Source organism: Anastrepha obliqua, unplaced genomic scaffold, assembly GCF_027943255.1.
Source record: "Anastrepha obliqua isolate idAnaObli1 unplaced genomic scaffold, idAnaObli1_1.0 ptg000012l, whole genome shotgun sequence".
NCBI lineage: Eukaryota > Metazoa > Arthropoda > Insecta > Diptera > Tephritidae > Anastrepha > Anastrepha obliqua.
The window spans coordinates 450,308-466,236 of record NW_026562179.1 but is presented as its reverse complement, the minus strand read 5'-3'; positions in this window follow the sequence as shown (position 1 = coordinate 466,236).

Sequence of the window (15,929 nt, the reverse complement as noted above, 5' to 3'; positions counted from 1 at the left end):
CATTAACTTATGATACTATGTGTATGTATGTATTTTAACATCGATATACTGTTTTTAATTTGCCCATTGGTTTGAGTTCCTTTCGAATTTTTCAATTTTACAAATTTTTTCATTGAAAACGAACACAAATTTTTTTACAACATTAAGAAAAATACTGAATTATGGCCCAAAATTAATTTGAATTTGAATATAATGACCCAAAATTTGAGAATAATGACCCAAAAGAATTTACGTTACTTTTGTTTCAAATGTTGCCCAAAATTTTTATCCAAAAGAATATTGTAATGCTGAATTTAGAACTATTTCCGCTAACAATAACAATACAAAACGTTGATCGTTTATTATTATCGAGACTAAAAATTCGAATTGCCGGTTAAAATATGATAAAGAGGCTTCTTAGTTAATGAGTGTAATCCCATTCAAGTGTATCAAGAGTAAATTATTAACACATTCACACTAGTGATTTGAAGCTTTCTGAATAAACAAATTATATTTATATACGGCTGCTGCCGTAGCCGAATGCGTTGGTGCGTGACTACCATTCGGAAGGAGTAGGCTCGAATTTCTTAACATGAAACAGGAAAATGATTGGAAAAAGTTGTTTCTAATAGCGGTGGCCCCTCGGCAGGCAATGGCATGCCTCCGAGTGTATTTTGACATGAAAAAGCTCCTCATAAAAATCATTTATCGTTCGGAGTCGGTTTAAAACTGTAGGTCACCCATTTGTGGAACGACATCAAGGCGCACACCACAAAGGTGTACGCGCCAATTATTCCATTAGTTATCAGCAACGAATCCACAAGTCTTTATAACAACGTTTAAGGAAGTGGTTTCCAAATTCAGACTGCAAAACTGGAATCTAATTTATACAGATGGTTCAAAAACGGAGCATGCTACCTCGTTTTCAATTATTAGTAGGGACCTCCGACTTGAAAAACTCTTTCGTCTTGATGAAAACAGCTCTATCTTTACCGCTGAGACTCAAGCATTGCTAGGAGCCGTTAATACGTGTAAAGTAATCCAAGGAAAACATCTGATTTGCTCTGACTCATTACCTGCCATAAAAGCACTGCTTAACATTCAACACAAAAACGAGACTATTCAAAAGATCAGAAATGCATTAATCCAATACCCTGCTAAGATAAAAATAATGTGGATTCCAAGTCATGTTGGCATCCGTGGAAACGAACTAGCTGACGAAGCCGCAAAATTTGCTACAACAGCACCTATCATCACTCAAAAAACTGTTAACAAAAATGACATCATAAGGTCAGTAAAATACCACTACTCCCAAATAAATAGAAATAAATGGAGCGGATACATTGACGGGTATAAAAGTTTCAACGAAGAAGGATTAGCCATTAAGTATCCATATAATTTTTCCAGAAATGAACTTATAAAATATACACGCTTAAGGCTCTGCCATACGCGACTAACACACAAACATATTATGGAGAAAATACCACCGCCAACATGTCTACTTTGTCTAACCAGCGCACTAACTTTCGAACATTTAGTTTACAACTGTAGCTATATTAAGAGTATGCAACTACAATTATTCAATGAAATATGTTTTCCCAAATTGTTAAAAAATGTTACCTCAGAAAACATTACCAATACCATATTGCTCTTAAAAAGATGTGGCATTTATTATTAAATTTAAACAACTTTAATAATTATCTGATCAATCTATATTAGGCCGAGGACCACAGTTGTTAGTTGCCTAGTTTTACAGTTTATTTATGTAATTTAATTATGTAAGTAAATTTACTAAATAAATAAATAAAAAATAAAATTATTAACACATTCACACTAATGATTTGAAGCTTTCTGAATAAACAAATTATATTTATATAGGCTGCTGCCGTAGCCGAATGCGTCGGTGCGTGACTACCATTCGGAAGGAGTAGGCTCGAATTTCCTCACATGAAACAGGAAAATGATTGGAAAAAGTTGTTTCTAATAGCGGTGGCCCCTCGGCAAGCAATGGCATGCCTCCGAGTGTATTTTGACATGAAAAAGCTCCTCATAAAAATCATTTATCGTTCGGAGTCGGTTTAAAACTGTAGGTCACCCATTTGTGGAACAACATCAAGGCGCACACCACAAAGGTGTACGCGCCAATTATTCCATTAGTTATTTCGCCGAGCTTCTCTTCCCATTTGTTTTTGTTTTTGTTCTTGTTTTTTTTTCATTTTGATGTTCTTTCACAAATGAAAGGCCCTACAGTTTTATGCCGCCTCCGACCGGCAGACTTAAAGATATTTCCGAAACTATTTAATAGTTCATTTAAAACTAAATTGAAATTGTATTTAGTATAAGATAAACCAATGGTTTGAGAACAGATTGAACTCTTTTAATGCCCTATGAATAAGATATTTAGCAGCATATTAGATCTGACTACTGTCAATGAAAAATGTCATTATATCTGAGGCTTTCCTGCGGAATATTAAAATAAATGCGTTTAGGCCAGGATACAGAATCAATAGCACAGCAAAATGAAGTATAACGATTTCAGGTTAATGAGCATACATCTGGCACTGTAAGAATGCTTAAGACCGCTAAAATTAATGAATATAGGCATACTTCAAAAAAATTGTTCCAGTCTATTGATGTATTATAGGCGCACAACTGAGTAAAGACAATTTTAAATTGTACGGATCAATGAAATCTGAGCTGAATCGGCGAATAATGAAAGCAAGCATAGAATAAGATTTTGCGATGGTATAATTTAATTGGCTTTGAAATGAGAATCACGAGTCTCATACCACACCTAGGAGTATGGGTGATTTGTAACTATAATGTATATTCACTTGTATATTCATCGTATAAATGGGATTGTGCGTCGTTAAAACAGTTAGATGTGTGATTGACACAGATTAAAAACGATATTTTTAAACATATTTAAAAAATTTTTACTTTTTATATTTTATTTTATTACACAACGACAGTTAGTGAGTTACGAATTTAACCAAGTTAAAAAATAAGTGAGAATGAGGAATTAAATTCGATACTACCAAATTTAAAAATTAAGATTAAGAGATGACTAACCTTATCAATCGCCATTGAAAAATTAGTGTACACAGTATCAAGTTGAGCCCAATTATTAAAAACAGATAAAGAGTATTCGGAAAATGCTGCTAGATTTGTTGGAAAGTTGATCTACCAGAAATAAAACCATGTTGGTTAACAATTAATACGCGATTAACTGCAAAATATATTTTTTATTTAACAACATATTCAAATAATTTTGAGGTTGTTGGTAATTTCGAAATAGACCTATCATATAATTCTTATTTGCTTTTTTAAAGGTGTAACTTGCGTTACCTTGCATACAACAATAAATTCGCCCCGCTCAAGGGGCAATCCACTTCTAGATTTGCCTCTGCTTCGAAATTAGACCCAAAAAAAGCTGCAAATAGATTAACAGCTTCTAATGAAGAATGGGCTTGCATATCATTATAAAAAAACATTAGATATATTGCTTGAGCACTATTTTTTTATTTAACAATTTTCAAAAAGCCCTGAGGTTTGATTTTATGTCACTCAAACCTACGAACACAATATAAAACTAAAATATTCGTATCAAATATCATTAAATTGAGTATTCGCGAAAATAGTTTTGAGCGTACAAGGTGCTCATTGCAACGTAAGCGGAACATGTAGACCAGGGTCTTAATTATAAAGCTGGAGTTCAGACTTTACAGGCGTTGTAGGAATTAGAAGGGCCTGACATTTACTCGTCTTGTTTATGTTCTGCAACGAAGATTTGCGGACGTTACAGCAATTTATTTTCTATTGTTGTAAATATCTGCGCATTTGCCACTTTTTAGTTATATTTAATAACAACATTAATCTCTTCTCGATTTTGACCGGACCCGGTGGTCTAGAAATGTCAATCCCTCGATTTATTTCGAAAGGCTAGTATCTTAAGACTGTGAAATTGTCATGCTGAAAGTCTCAACATTTTAGCTTCTACAGCCCATTAACTAGGTAGAGAGTGATCCGCGCGCTCCTGTATCACAAACTTTAAGCCCATTTATCTCGAAATGACATTTTTCGGCTATATTTCACTTATTTCGTATTTCTGTGATTAAAAAACTGACAAAAAAACCTAAAAATCGGTGTCAAATTACAAACCGCGCCATTTTCTAATTTTTTTTATTCTAGTACAGGATATAGTTACAGTCATACTGCTTAATAATTTTTTTTATTATACAAAAAATTCCTGAAAATACCCTAAATTTTTTAGACCACCGGGAACCCTTAAATATCAAATAAAACATTGAAATGTACAAATACCCAAAATGTGCGTGAGTATGTAACATACAGGGTTGGCCATATTAAACTGACCCATTGAGTAACCCTATAACTTTTTACTGTAATTTGAAATCTAAGGTTTACGTCAACAAGCCGAAGACACTAGGCGCACTTAAGGCCAATATCCGACGGGAAATAGCCGCCATATCGGCCGAGACGCTGGCCAAAACTATGGAAAACGCCGAAAAACGGGCACATTACGCTATACGAGCTAAGGGCGACCACTTGCGCGATATCATATTCAAAAAGTGATGTAAACGAATCTCCTTGAACTAAATTAAATGTTTTTCACAATGAAACACAAAAAAATGTTTCTTTTTCCATATTTTTTTAATAATCACATGGGTCAGTTTAAGATGGCCAACCCTGTACATATCCAAATACGTGCTAAGGGCGACCACTTGCGTGATATCATATTCAAAAAGTGATGTAAACGAATCTCCTTGAACTAAATTAAATGTTTTTCACAATGAAACACAAAAAAATGTTTCTTTTTCCATATTTTTTTAATAATCACATGGGTCAGTTTAATATGGCCAACCCTGTATATGTATAACCAAAATAATTTTCAGACAAGTAATTTATCGACTAAAAAAATTCGATGATAATAAAAATTCTTATTTCAAACAATTTTAATTTATTAACTACATTGCAGACCTTATTCAAGTACAGGGTGGCTGATGAAAGCCGCTACCAAAAAAAAATTGAATAACTTTTTTTCTTTTTAAGTTATCTGTTCCATTTTTGTTTTAATTTGCAGATTGATCTTTAAAATTTATTAAAATGGATAACTGGGGCACGCAAACAAGAATTTGGATAGTCCGCCGCTATCACGCACTGGAGTCCGTAGTTTTGATACAGAGAGAGTACAGGCGGATGTTTGGCGGCGATCCCCCGAGCAGATGGACCATAATGAGACTGGTGAATAATTTTGCTGAGCAAGGAACAGTCGCAAGAAGGCCTTATCGTCGAAACCCACCAGTTCGGACGGAGGAAACGATCGCTGCTGTAGCTGCAGCTATACAAAGCAATCCAAGGGTTTCAACAAGAAATTTATCTGCTCAACTTGGTGTCAGCCGACAGTCTTTGCAAACAATAATGCACAAAGATTTAGACTTATTTCCCTACAAATTTCAAATGGTTAACAAACTGAATGCAGCAGACTTGCCGATTCGCTTGGAATTTTGCCAGAAGATCCTGCAAATGGTGGAAGAAGACCAAAATATGTTAAACTGCCTTTTCATGTCTGATGAGGCCCATTTCGATTTAAATGGCAATGTGAACAAACAAAATTGTCGAATATGGAGTACTTCTAACCCACAGATACTCCACGAGATGGAATTGCATCCTCTTCGCGTGACAGTGTGGTGTGCGGTTTCTTCACGCTGTATTGTCGGGCCTTATTTTTTTGAAGAAAATGGTCGCACCGTTACGGTTACTGGAGACCGTTATTTGAAAATGCTGAAAGAATTTTTCTATCCAGAACTACGCCGAAAGAGAATTCCTTTCAACTCTGTGTGGTTTCAACAAGATGGGGCAACGTCTCACATAGCCCAGACTGTTATGACAGAGTTACGACGAAAATTTCCCAATAAACTGATTTCAAGAAACTCCGAATTTCGTTGGCCCCCCAGGTCGCCTGACTTTACTGCACCTGACTTTTTCTTGTGGGGTTTATGTAAACAAGAAGTTTATAAAACAAAGCCAACAAATTTGGATGAACTAAAACAATCCATTCGGGCAACAATTGCGGCTATTCCTGTCGCAACTCTCAAAGCAGCAATGAACAACTTTTTACTAAGATGCCGCACTTGTGTCAACGAGCATGGGGGGCGTTTAAATTCAATTATTTTTAAAACTAGTTAAGCTTCATTTAATAAAATTTAATGACCTTCAACTTGAAAAAAAAAAAAATAAATAAATTCCATACACTAAAAAAAAAGTTATTTGAGTTTCTTAATGTAGCAAAATTCATCAGCCACCCTGTATTATTAGCTTAATAAAGAAACTTAAATAAAAAATGTTTAATTTGTAGAGTAAAATACCCTCGCCATTTCCTGCCGAAGGTGACCGCTAGTAGAAAAAACTTTTATATAACTTGGAGTTTCATGTCCACACTAGTTCTCGAACCAGGACCCTACCGAATGGCAGTAACGCAACAACCGATTCGTCTGCGCGGGCATAGCTGAATAAACTTCAACTTTCCATAGCATTTAGTCTTCCTATGTCAAACAAAAACTAATTCTAAAAGTTTTTGCAGAGTATAAGCTACAGTGGCCATTTAAAACTCCTGTGTTGGAATATTGGAATTAAAAAAATTTGAAGAAATAAAGTTGACAAACTCTTTGAGTCTCTCAGTAAGTTCTTTTGTCTCAAAAGAAAATTTTCGAAAAGATTGCATGGCATGATCCAACCGATATGCCGACATCCTCAGACACTTCTCTAATTGTAGTTTGACGATTCTCCATAACAATTTTCTTCACTTTCTCAATATTTTTATCGGTTGTTGATGTATTGGGGTGTCCAGAGCTAGCGTCGTCATTCCCATTTTCTCGACCTTCTGTGAAAACCGTGTACCACTTGTAAACATTTTTTTGACTCAGAGCACTCTCATTGACAACATTTCAAGGATGTTTGAGTGCTTAATTGCATTTTTTACACAAAATTTGATACAAACTCTTTGATCCATTTTTTTCGATAGCAGAAAATCGATGAACACGCAAAACACTTCAAAACACTTGTCTTACTTATGCCTCTCACAAACAAACTAAACATGTTTGGCATATACTATTGCTGAAACCGTGAAATATCTTCGATACTAGTGTACCAACATAAAAAAAATAATCGAAAGTCGAATATACATAGCCCTCGAGATTTGAAAATTCACGTTATTTTTGGACCACACCTCGTATGTGGTTATTTTGGTTTAGAAACAAAAAATATGCCGCGCGGAAAAGCTTTATCTGAATGTGAGGAGGGACAAATTTTAATATGGAGAGAGTAAGGTCTTACAATGTGAGAGATAGCTTCAAAATTAAAAAGAAGCAAAACTGGGGCTTTCTATTACATACTTTCATTTGAAAGAAGAGTACAGACCAAAAGAAGTGGTTGGAAACCTAAACTTAAAGCTAGAGATGTTTGGGAAATCAAGCGTTTATCTATAAATAAGTCCAATAGCCCGCGGAAATTAAACACATCCTTAATTTGTAAGTTACTACCCCGTTTGCAATAAATTTTGCAAACGGATTCTAGTCTAGAATATGTAAAACGAGTACCTAAACCTAAGCTAACCAAACGGCACAAACAGGCCAGATTGACATTTGAAGAAAAGTACCAATTTTGGGAAGATTAGTGGGAAAAAGTAATTTTTTCTGGAGGAAAAAAAATTCAATCTGGACAGATAAGATTATTGCCAAATGTATTGGCTAGATAAACGGGAGAAAAAGGAGGATAGAATGGCGAAATGGTTTCATTTCCACAAAAATAAATAGAGTTAAGTATATAGAACATCTAGACGAGGTACTTATTACGAAGCACATATTAAGAGTGGATTTTCTAGTATTACAAAGCAGCCGTTCATGCTTCTAAAGCAACAAAAGAGTTTTGGCAGCGAATAAAATACCAATTGTCGAATGATCTGACTGAAGCCTTAACCTTAACCCAATCGAAAATGTATGGGCAATACTTTCCCTGTAAGTTTCCACAAATGAAAGACAGTTTGATAGCGCTAAAGCCCTTAGAAGTGCGATTATTGTCGGATGGTCAAAAATTGATCAAAATATCATACAAAATTTCATCAAATTGATGCCTCCACGACTTCAACAAGTTATAATGAAAGGAGGATCCAACACAATTTACCAAGCTTTAAATCATAAACTAACCCGAAGAATTCTATTTGTTTATTTAAAATATAGGCATGTTTTTATGATGGAACTCCTTTCCCACAGCACCCAGGCCGCGCCACCACTCTCATTCGTCACTAATAATCGAATGTTTGCTTAAATTTAATCTAAAAAATCTTAGTTTTTCCTATTTCCCACTATTTTTAGCACACTCTAGACTTCATAATCCGCATAAGGGGGTAGTATGGTTAATTCGGTGTAAAACAAGCATATTTTTCGAAATTTTTTTTGTCGACACAGTTGATTTATTCAAAATTTTAAAATTACTTCATTATAAAGTCATATTTAAAGAATATTGTGTGAAATTTTCATTGATTTTTATGAAGAAATGAGTTGGTGGCAGCGAATCTTCGCGGACGTCTCATAAAAAAGTTTTATTGCGGTGTCCCTCAGAACTCATTACTGGATCAACTAAAATCAAAAAACCAAATTGATTTCATCAGCTAATAAAGTTTCGCAGGTAACAACGTCGAATTTTTTTTTTTTTTTTTTTTTTTTTTTTAAATTTTTTAAAGCGCTTTGAAGTCAAAACACCGATTTTTCATAAAAAAAACTTGAAAACTTTGTTGTTTTAAAATATGACAAAATTAAAAAAAAAAAAAAAACTCGACGTCATTACCTCGTGAATAAAGTAAAGAAACAAAAAAACCAAATTTGAAAAGAATCGGTGCAGTAGATATGAATCTACAGTGGACACCGACCGTAAAAAAGGCAAGTGTGAGAAAAACGCGTTTAAAGATTTCGGCAGCGTGAAATCCGGTTGGAGAGGTCGATACTTAATCCTTTGTGTCTTTGTCAATTTTACTCCAATGCACTTCAAACTTTCACACAATAATCTTAAGATGTTATAGAATAATTTAAAAAAAAAAAAAAAAAAATGAAAAAAAAAATACCATACTACCCCATAAGCTGTTCAACTATGACCGAAATGCAAAGTTCAAAAACGGTTTGAGATAGAAAATTAATAAAAATAATTTTGCTTGATATATTTCTGATTGGTTGTTTTGATTTTATTCAACGAGGCATAGCAATGGATGCCGGGTATTGTAATATTATAGTTATTAATAAAAAATTATTTTCTATGAAATTATTGTTTGTAATTCTTTTATATACATATCCTAAATCCCTCAAAACTACTCCTACGCGAGCGGGGCCGCGGGTTAAAGCTAGTAATTAATAACTACGGCCGCTGTAGGCTTTTTGCGTGACTACCATTCGGAGTTCTTAGAGAGAACGTTGGTTAGAATCTCGGTGAAAACACCAAAATTAAGTAAAACATTTTTCTAATAGCGGTCGCCCCTCGGCAGGCAATGGCAAACCTCCGAGTGTATTTCTGCCACGAAAAAGCTCCTCATAAAAATATCTGCCGTTCGGAGTCGGCTTGAAACTGTAGGTCCCCCCATTTGTGCAACAACATCAAGACGCGCACCACAAATAGGAGGAGGAGCTTGGCCAAACACCCAAAAAGGGTGTACGCGCCAATTATATATATATATATATACCTTCTACTCAAATATCATTAAATTGACTTGTTTACAGTAGCACAGAAAACAAACTATGTGACATATCACGCTGAAATTTGCCATGTAAGCTTATAACAGTCCTACCAAAAAGCAAAAAATTTATTTTTGCCATATGTCATCCGCGGACCGTTTTATTGATACCGTCTCTTTCATATTTGAGTAGAAGGTATAATACTTAATTTAAGTTGAAATGTGAAATGTGTGCTTATTTTTGGATATTTTTAAAACATTTGTCATTAAAAGTTTAAATATTAAAAATATAAATTGTTAACCCTAAACTGATAATAAGAATATAATAAATTTAGTTGTTCTTATAATTGCTTCTTGTTGTATATTTTCTAAGAAGTCTGATGCTTTTCGTATACACACTTATCTATAAGTACAATTGTGTATTCGGACTTTTGTTATTTTTTGGGTAAAAAATTGGCTGAACTGAGCTAATTAAGCAAATGCTCATCACTTGAATTGCCTTTTCTCTTGCCTACTATACAAATTAATTAACGACTACCGAAACTGAGTTGATATGTGACAACCATATGATTGGTATCGGGTTTAGACGTGGAAAATCAAATTATACTTAAAGTCTGTATATTTTAATGGCTACTGTCTCTCGGCATTTTAGCATAAAACTATAAATCCCATCATTTGTGGAGCAGCACCAAAACAGAAGCCAGAAAAGTGAAGATAATTATCCAAGCCATAAAATGAGATGTGTAAGCTAATTTGAATAATATAGATATGAAGCAATTGGAAAATATTTTTATTCAGTGCCCAATTGTTTGTACCATAGACTTTTGAAGAGAACCTTACAAATAGTGTAAATAAAAATATAAATTAAAGTATATTAGTAGAGTAATTACACGAATCGTCAAGTTTATGATTCCGACGGTTAAAACCATTTTAATACATAGTATTTTTTTATATTATTAAGGCATGCCCGTAATTTGCAATTAAATATTAAAAAATTATAACTTGGGCTATTCATCTATACTAATATTATAAAGAGGAAAACTTTGTTTGTTTGTTTGTTACGAATAGGCTCAAAAACTACTGGACCGATTTTAAAAATTCTTTCACCATTCGAAAGCTACATTATCCACGAGTAACATGGATTATATTTTATTTTGGAAATAGGGCTCGAGATATAGGTCAAAACGTGGACCCGGGTAACCTTCGGATGTGTATGTACAATATGGGTATCAAATTGAAGCTGTTGGTGAATGCTTTAGTACAGAGTATTTTTCATGCCGCTCCGTGACTGGGGTCTCGAGATATAGGTCAAAAGGTGGACCCGGGTAACCTTTGGTTGTGTATGTACAATATGGGTATCAAATGAAAGCTGTTGATAAGTGCTTTAATATGGGGTAATTTTCATACCTATTGATGACTAGGGTCTGGAAATATATGCCAAAACGTGGACCCGCCGTCTCTTTGCACCGAATTAAACCAAACTTACACACATTGTTAAGGAGGTATTGAAGATGGTTTCCGTATAGTTTGGATACCTATTGGTAGATAGGGTCTCGAGATATAGGTCCAAACGTGGACCCGGGTAACCTTCGGATGTGTATGTACAATATGGGTATCAAATGGAAGCTGTTGGTGAATGCTTTAGTTCAGAGTATTTCCATCCGCTCCGTGACTAGGGTCTCGAGATAGAGACCAAAACGTGGAGCCTAGAATGTGTTTGTACAATATGGATATCAAATTGAAGCTGTTGGGGAATGCTTTAGTACAGAGTATTTTTCATGCCGCTCCGTGACTGGGGTCTCGAGATATAGGTCAAAACGTGGACCCGGGTAACCTTTGGTTGTGTATGTACAATATGGGTATCAAATGAAAGCTGTTGATAAGTGCTTTAATATGGGGTAATTTTCATACCTATTGATGACTAGGGTCTGGAAATATATGCCAAACGTGGACCCGCCGTGTCTTTGCACCGAATTAAACCAAACTTACACACATTGTTAAGGAGGTATTGAAGATGGTTTCCGTATAGTTTGGATACCTATTGGTAGATAGGGTCTCGAGATATAGGTCAAAACGTGGACCCGGGTAACCTTCGGATGTGTATGTACAATATGGGTATCAAATGAAAGCTGTTGATAAGTGCTTTAATACGGGGTAATTTGATGACTAAGGTCTGGAAATATATGCCAAAACGTGGACCCGTCGTGTCTTTGCACCGAATTAAACCAAACTTACACACATTGTTAAGGAGGTATTGAAGATGGTTTCCGTATAGTTTGGATTCCTATTGGTAGATAGGGTCTCGAGATATAGGTCAAAACGTGGACCCGGGTAACCTTCGGATGTGTATGTACAATATGGGTATCAAATGGAAGCTGTTGGTGAATGCTTTAGTTCAGAGTATTTCCATCCGCTCCGTGACTAGGGTCTCGAGATAGAGACCAAAACGTGGACCCTAGAATGTGTTTGTACAATATGGATATCAAATGAAAGCTGTTAATAAGTGCTTTAATACGGGGTAATTTTCATACCTATTGATGACTAGGGTCTCGAAATATATGCCAAAACGTGGACCCGCCGTGTCTTTGAACCGAATTAAACCAAACTTACACACATTGTTAAGGAGGTATTGAAGATGGTTTCCGTATAGTTTGGATACCTATTGGTGGATAGGGCTCGAAATATAGGTCAAAACGTGGACCCGGGTAACCTTCGGATGTGTATGTACAATATGGGTATCAAATGGAAGCTGTTGCTGAATGCTTTAGTTCAGAGTATTTTTCATGCCACTCCGTGACTAGGGTCTCGAGATAGAGACCAAAACGTGGAGCCTTGAATGTGTTTGTACAATATGGATATCAAATTGAAGCTGTTGGGGAATGCTTTAGTACAGAGTATTTTCCATGCCGCTCCGTGACTGGGGTCTCGAGATATAGGTCAAAACGTGGACCCGGGTAACCTGTGGTTGTGTATGTACAATATGGGTATCAAATGAAAGCTGTTGATAAGTGCTTTAATACGGGTTAATTTTCATACCTATTGATGACTAGGGTCTCGAAATATATGCCAAAACGTGGACCCGCCGTGTCTTTGCACCGAATTAAACCAAACTTACGCACATTGTTAAGTAAGTATTGAAAATGGGTTTCGTAAAGTTTGGTTGTAATTCGGAGCACTGGCAACGGGTACAGCGTTCTTTTGAACCATCCATAATGTCGCTTACTTTTTTAACGCTTGGGGCGGAACTGAACTGTCAAATTGACAGTGTGAGTTACAATGGGTCTATATTTCTTTCTGATTTGGATGCCATAAGGAAAAAACGTAAGTGCAACATGTAAAAATTGTTTGTGAATTTTTTTGGAGTGGATTTTGGAACAGTGAATAATTTCTTACGAAATTTGAGAATTTAATGTGAAATCCGAATGAAATTATGTGTTCGTGAAAAAAAAATTTTTTTCGTTTTGTTTTTTTGAAAAATATAAATGGATAATGGTTAAAAAAGCTCCAATGGATCAGGAAAAAAGACGATTGTTTATTCATATGCGTTGATTTGACATTTAAAAACAATCTTCTTTTTTCCTGATTTTCAATTTATATTTTATATTTACTCAAAAACAAATAGAAAAACAAAAAATATTGTTTATGCCAAAGCGCTTGAATAAAGAATAAAGAAATAAATAATATGAAAATCATATATTTTCTGTTCTAAACCATATCTATTCTATTTTAGTGTGCCCAGCGAAGGGGGCCGGGTTTGCTAGTAAATATATATTTTCCATAAAGTTTCAAACTTTCTCTGCTCTTTGCTGGATATCTTATTTGATTCATTGATTTATTAGTTTCGCTGATAATGGTTATTTTCAATCTTGTCTTCGGCCGCTCTTATCTTTGTTGTCCTTGTGGATTCAATTCATGCGTGTGGCACCACGTTAGTGCACTTTCCTAATGTATGACAAACGTCACAAATAGGAGGAGGAGGTCAGCCAAACACCCAAAAGGGTATACGCGCCAATATATATGTTACCATGACACATGTTCATGGCACATAATATAATATCATGTATCATATTGTGAACATATCACAAAGTTGCGTCTCACGGGTAAACGACACCACACGCGCAAGACTAAAGCGCTGACCGTGCATTTCCCAAACTTACGAATTTTCCCAGCACATGCTGATGCAACGTGACCTGGCCAAATTCTAGTTGTAATATAGAAGTAAGAATATTTTGTAAATTTAGTTTTTAAGTGAACAATAAACAGAAAAGACGTGGACTCCTGTCCACGCAATATTTTTTAAAAAACTCAAATTAATAAATGAAAATTTAACTGGCGCCCGAGCAGGGACCGCGCGCGAAAAGTAATAAAAGCCCGAAAAATAAAAAGTACGGCTACGCGAAACGTCGTGAGTAAGCTAGAAAAAATAAAGTGAAGTAAAAGCGACAATTCGCGAGAGACAAGTGGGACAACAAGTGACGCTGAAGGACCCGAGTACCACAGGAAAAAGGAGAATACTGAAGCATCCAACAAACATCCACATGCAGCGCTGGACCCTAATGTGAGATTACTTTTAAGATATATTATTTCTTAATTATAAAAAAAATATTGTGAAAAAAAAATTAGTGAAAATTTGAAAAAGAATTAAAGAGTGAAAAAAAATTTTTAAACTTTGAGGAAATTAAAAAAATTAACATTTGTAAGAGTGAAAAAATATTTCCATAAAATTTGAGGAAAAACTGATATTTTTGGAAAAATTATATATTTGTAAAATTTGCGGAAAGTAAGAAAATTAATATTTTTGAAAAGAATATTTCGTAAAAATCCTGGGAAAAGGAAAATATTTTTATAAAATTTAAGAAAAACTGATATTTTTTAAAAAAAAGAAAAAAGTGGAAAAATTATATATTTGTAAAATTTGCGGAAAGTAAGAAAATTAATATTTTTGAAAAGAATATTTCGTAAAAATCCTGAGAAAAGGAAAAAATAGATTTTTTATTAGTGAAAAATTTCGTAGGTGATCAATTTTACTTGGAGCTAAAGAGAACAAAAAAAAAAAATGACAGAATCTGCTGAACAGTTAGTAGAGCAACTGAGCCAGCTCCGGCTTGATTACGGTAGCAATCAGACAAAACCATCCTCTTCCATTAACACTACTGTTGTCGAAACAATAGTGCGCGAAGTGCTCGACAGATTAAATACACCAAACATTACTGAGTTTAGTGGACAGGACTGTAATATAGCTTTAAATGTAGGAAATATGCACGAAATAGACAGGATTCCCGACATGGTCAAAAGTCTACGGGAATTTTCAGGTAAACCAGGGGAATTTAGCTCCTGGCGGAAAAGTGTGGACAGGATCTTAAGAGCATACGAAACTTTGAAAGACACTCCTAAATATTTTTCCATCCTACACATTATACGTCATAAAATCGTCGGCGATGCTGACACCGCTTTGGAGTCCTACAGTACTCCGTTAGACTGGGCTCAAATCCGCAAATGCTTAATGATGCATTATTCGGATAAGAGAGATATTGGTACACTTGAGTACCAATTGACCACCTTGGCTCAACGACAAGATGACATTGCAACTTTTTACCAAAAAGTTTACCAACACCTTTCGCTTATTTTAGACAAGATCTCATGCTTGGATCTTGGCGACGAGTCCATAAGGACGATGACGAACTCATATCGGGAGAAAGCTCTCGATACATTCATCAGGGGACCAAATGGCGACTTACCGCGACTCCTTAGCATCCGTGAACCTACAACCTTGCCTCAAGCCCTTCATCTCTGTCAAAAATTAGACAACATGTCCTTTCGTATGAACCATGCACATAACGTGCATAGATCATTAAATCAACCGCCGCCACGACCTCCACGGCAAAATATGTCAAACAACCGCCCTTTTTATCCTGAACTTACATATGCGGTATCCCCGCAACGGTATAACTATCCTCCGAGACAAGTAAACAATTACAACAATAGGCCATTTAACACGACACCCCGGACGCAACCGAACCAGGGTAATCCAACGTATTATAATAGTAGACCAAATTATAATTATCAGTCTAACAACAACTTTGGAATACGCCCCCAACAACAATTAAATCAAGGATTCAACAATCGCTCCAACTTACCCCCAAAACCACCAGTCGCAATGGATGTAGATTCTTCTCTACACTCTAGACAGATTAACTACCAAAATAGGCCAAGT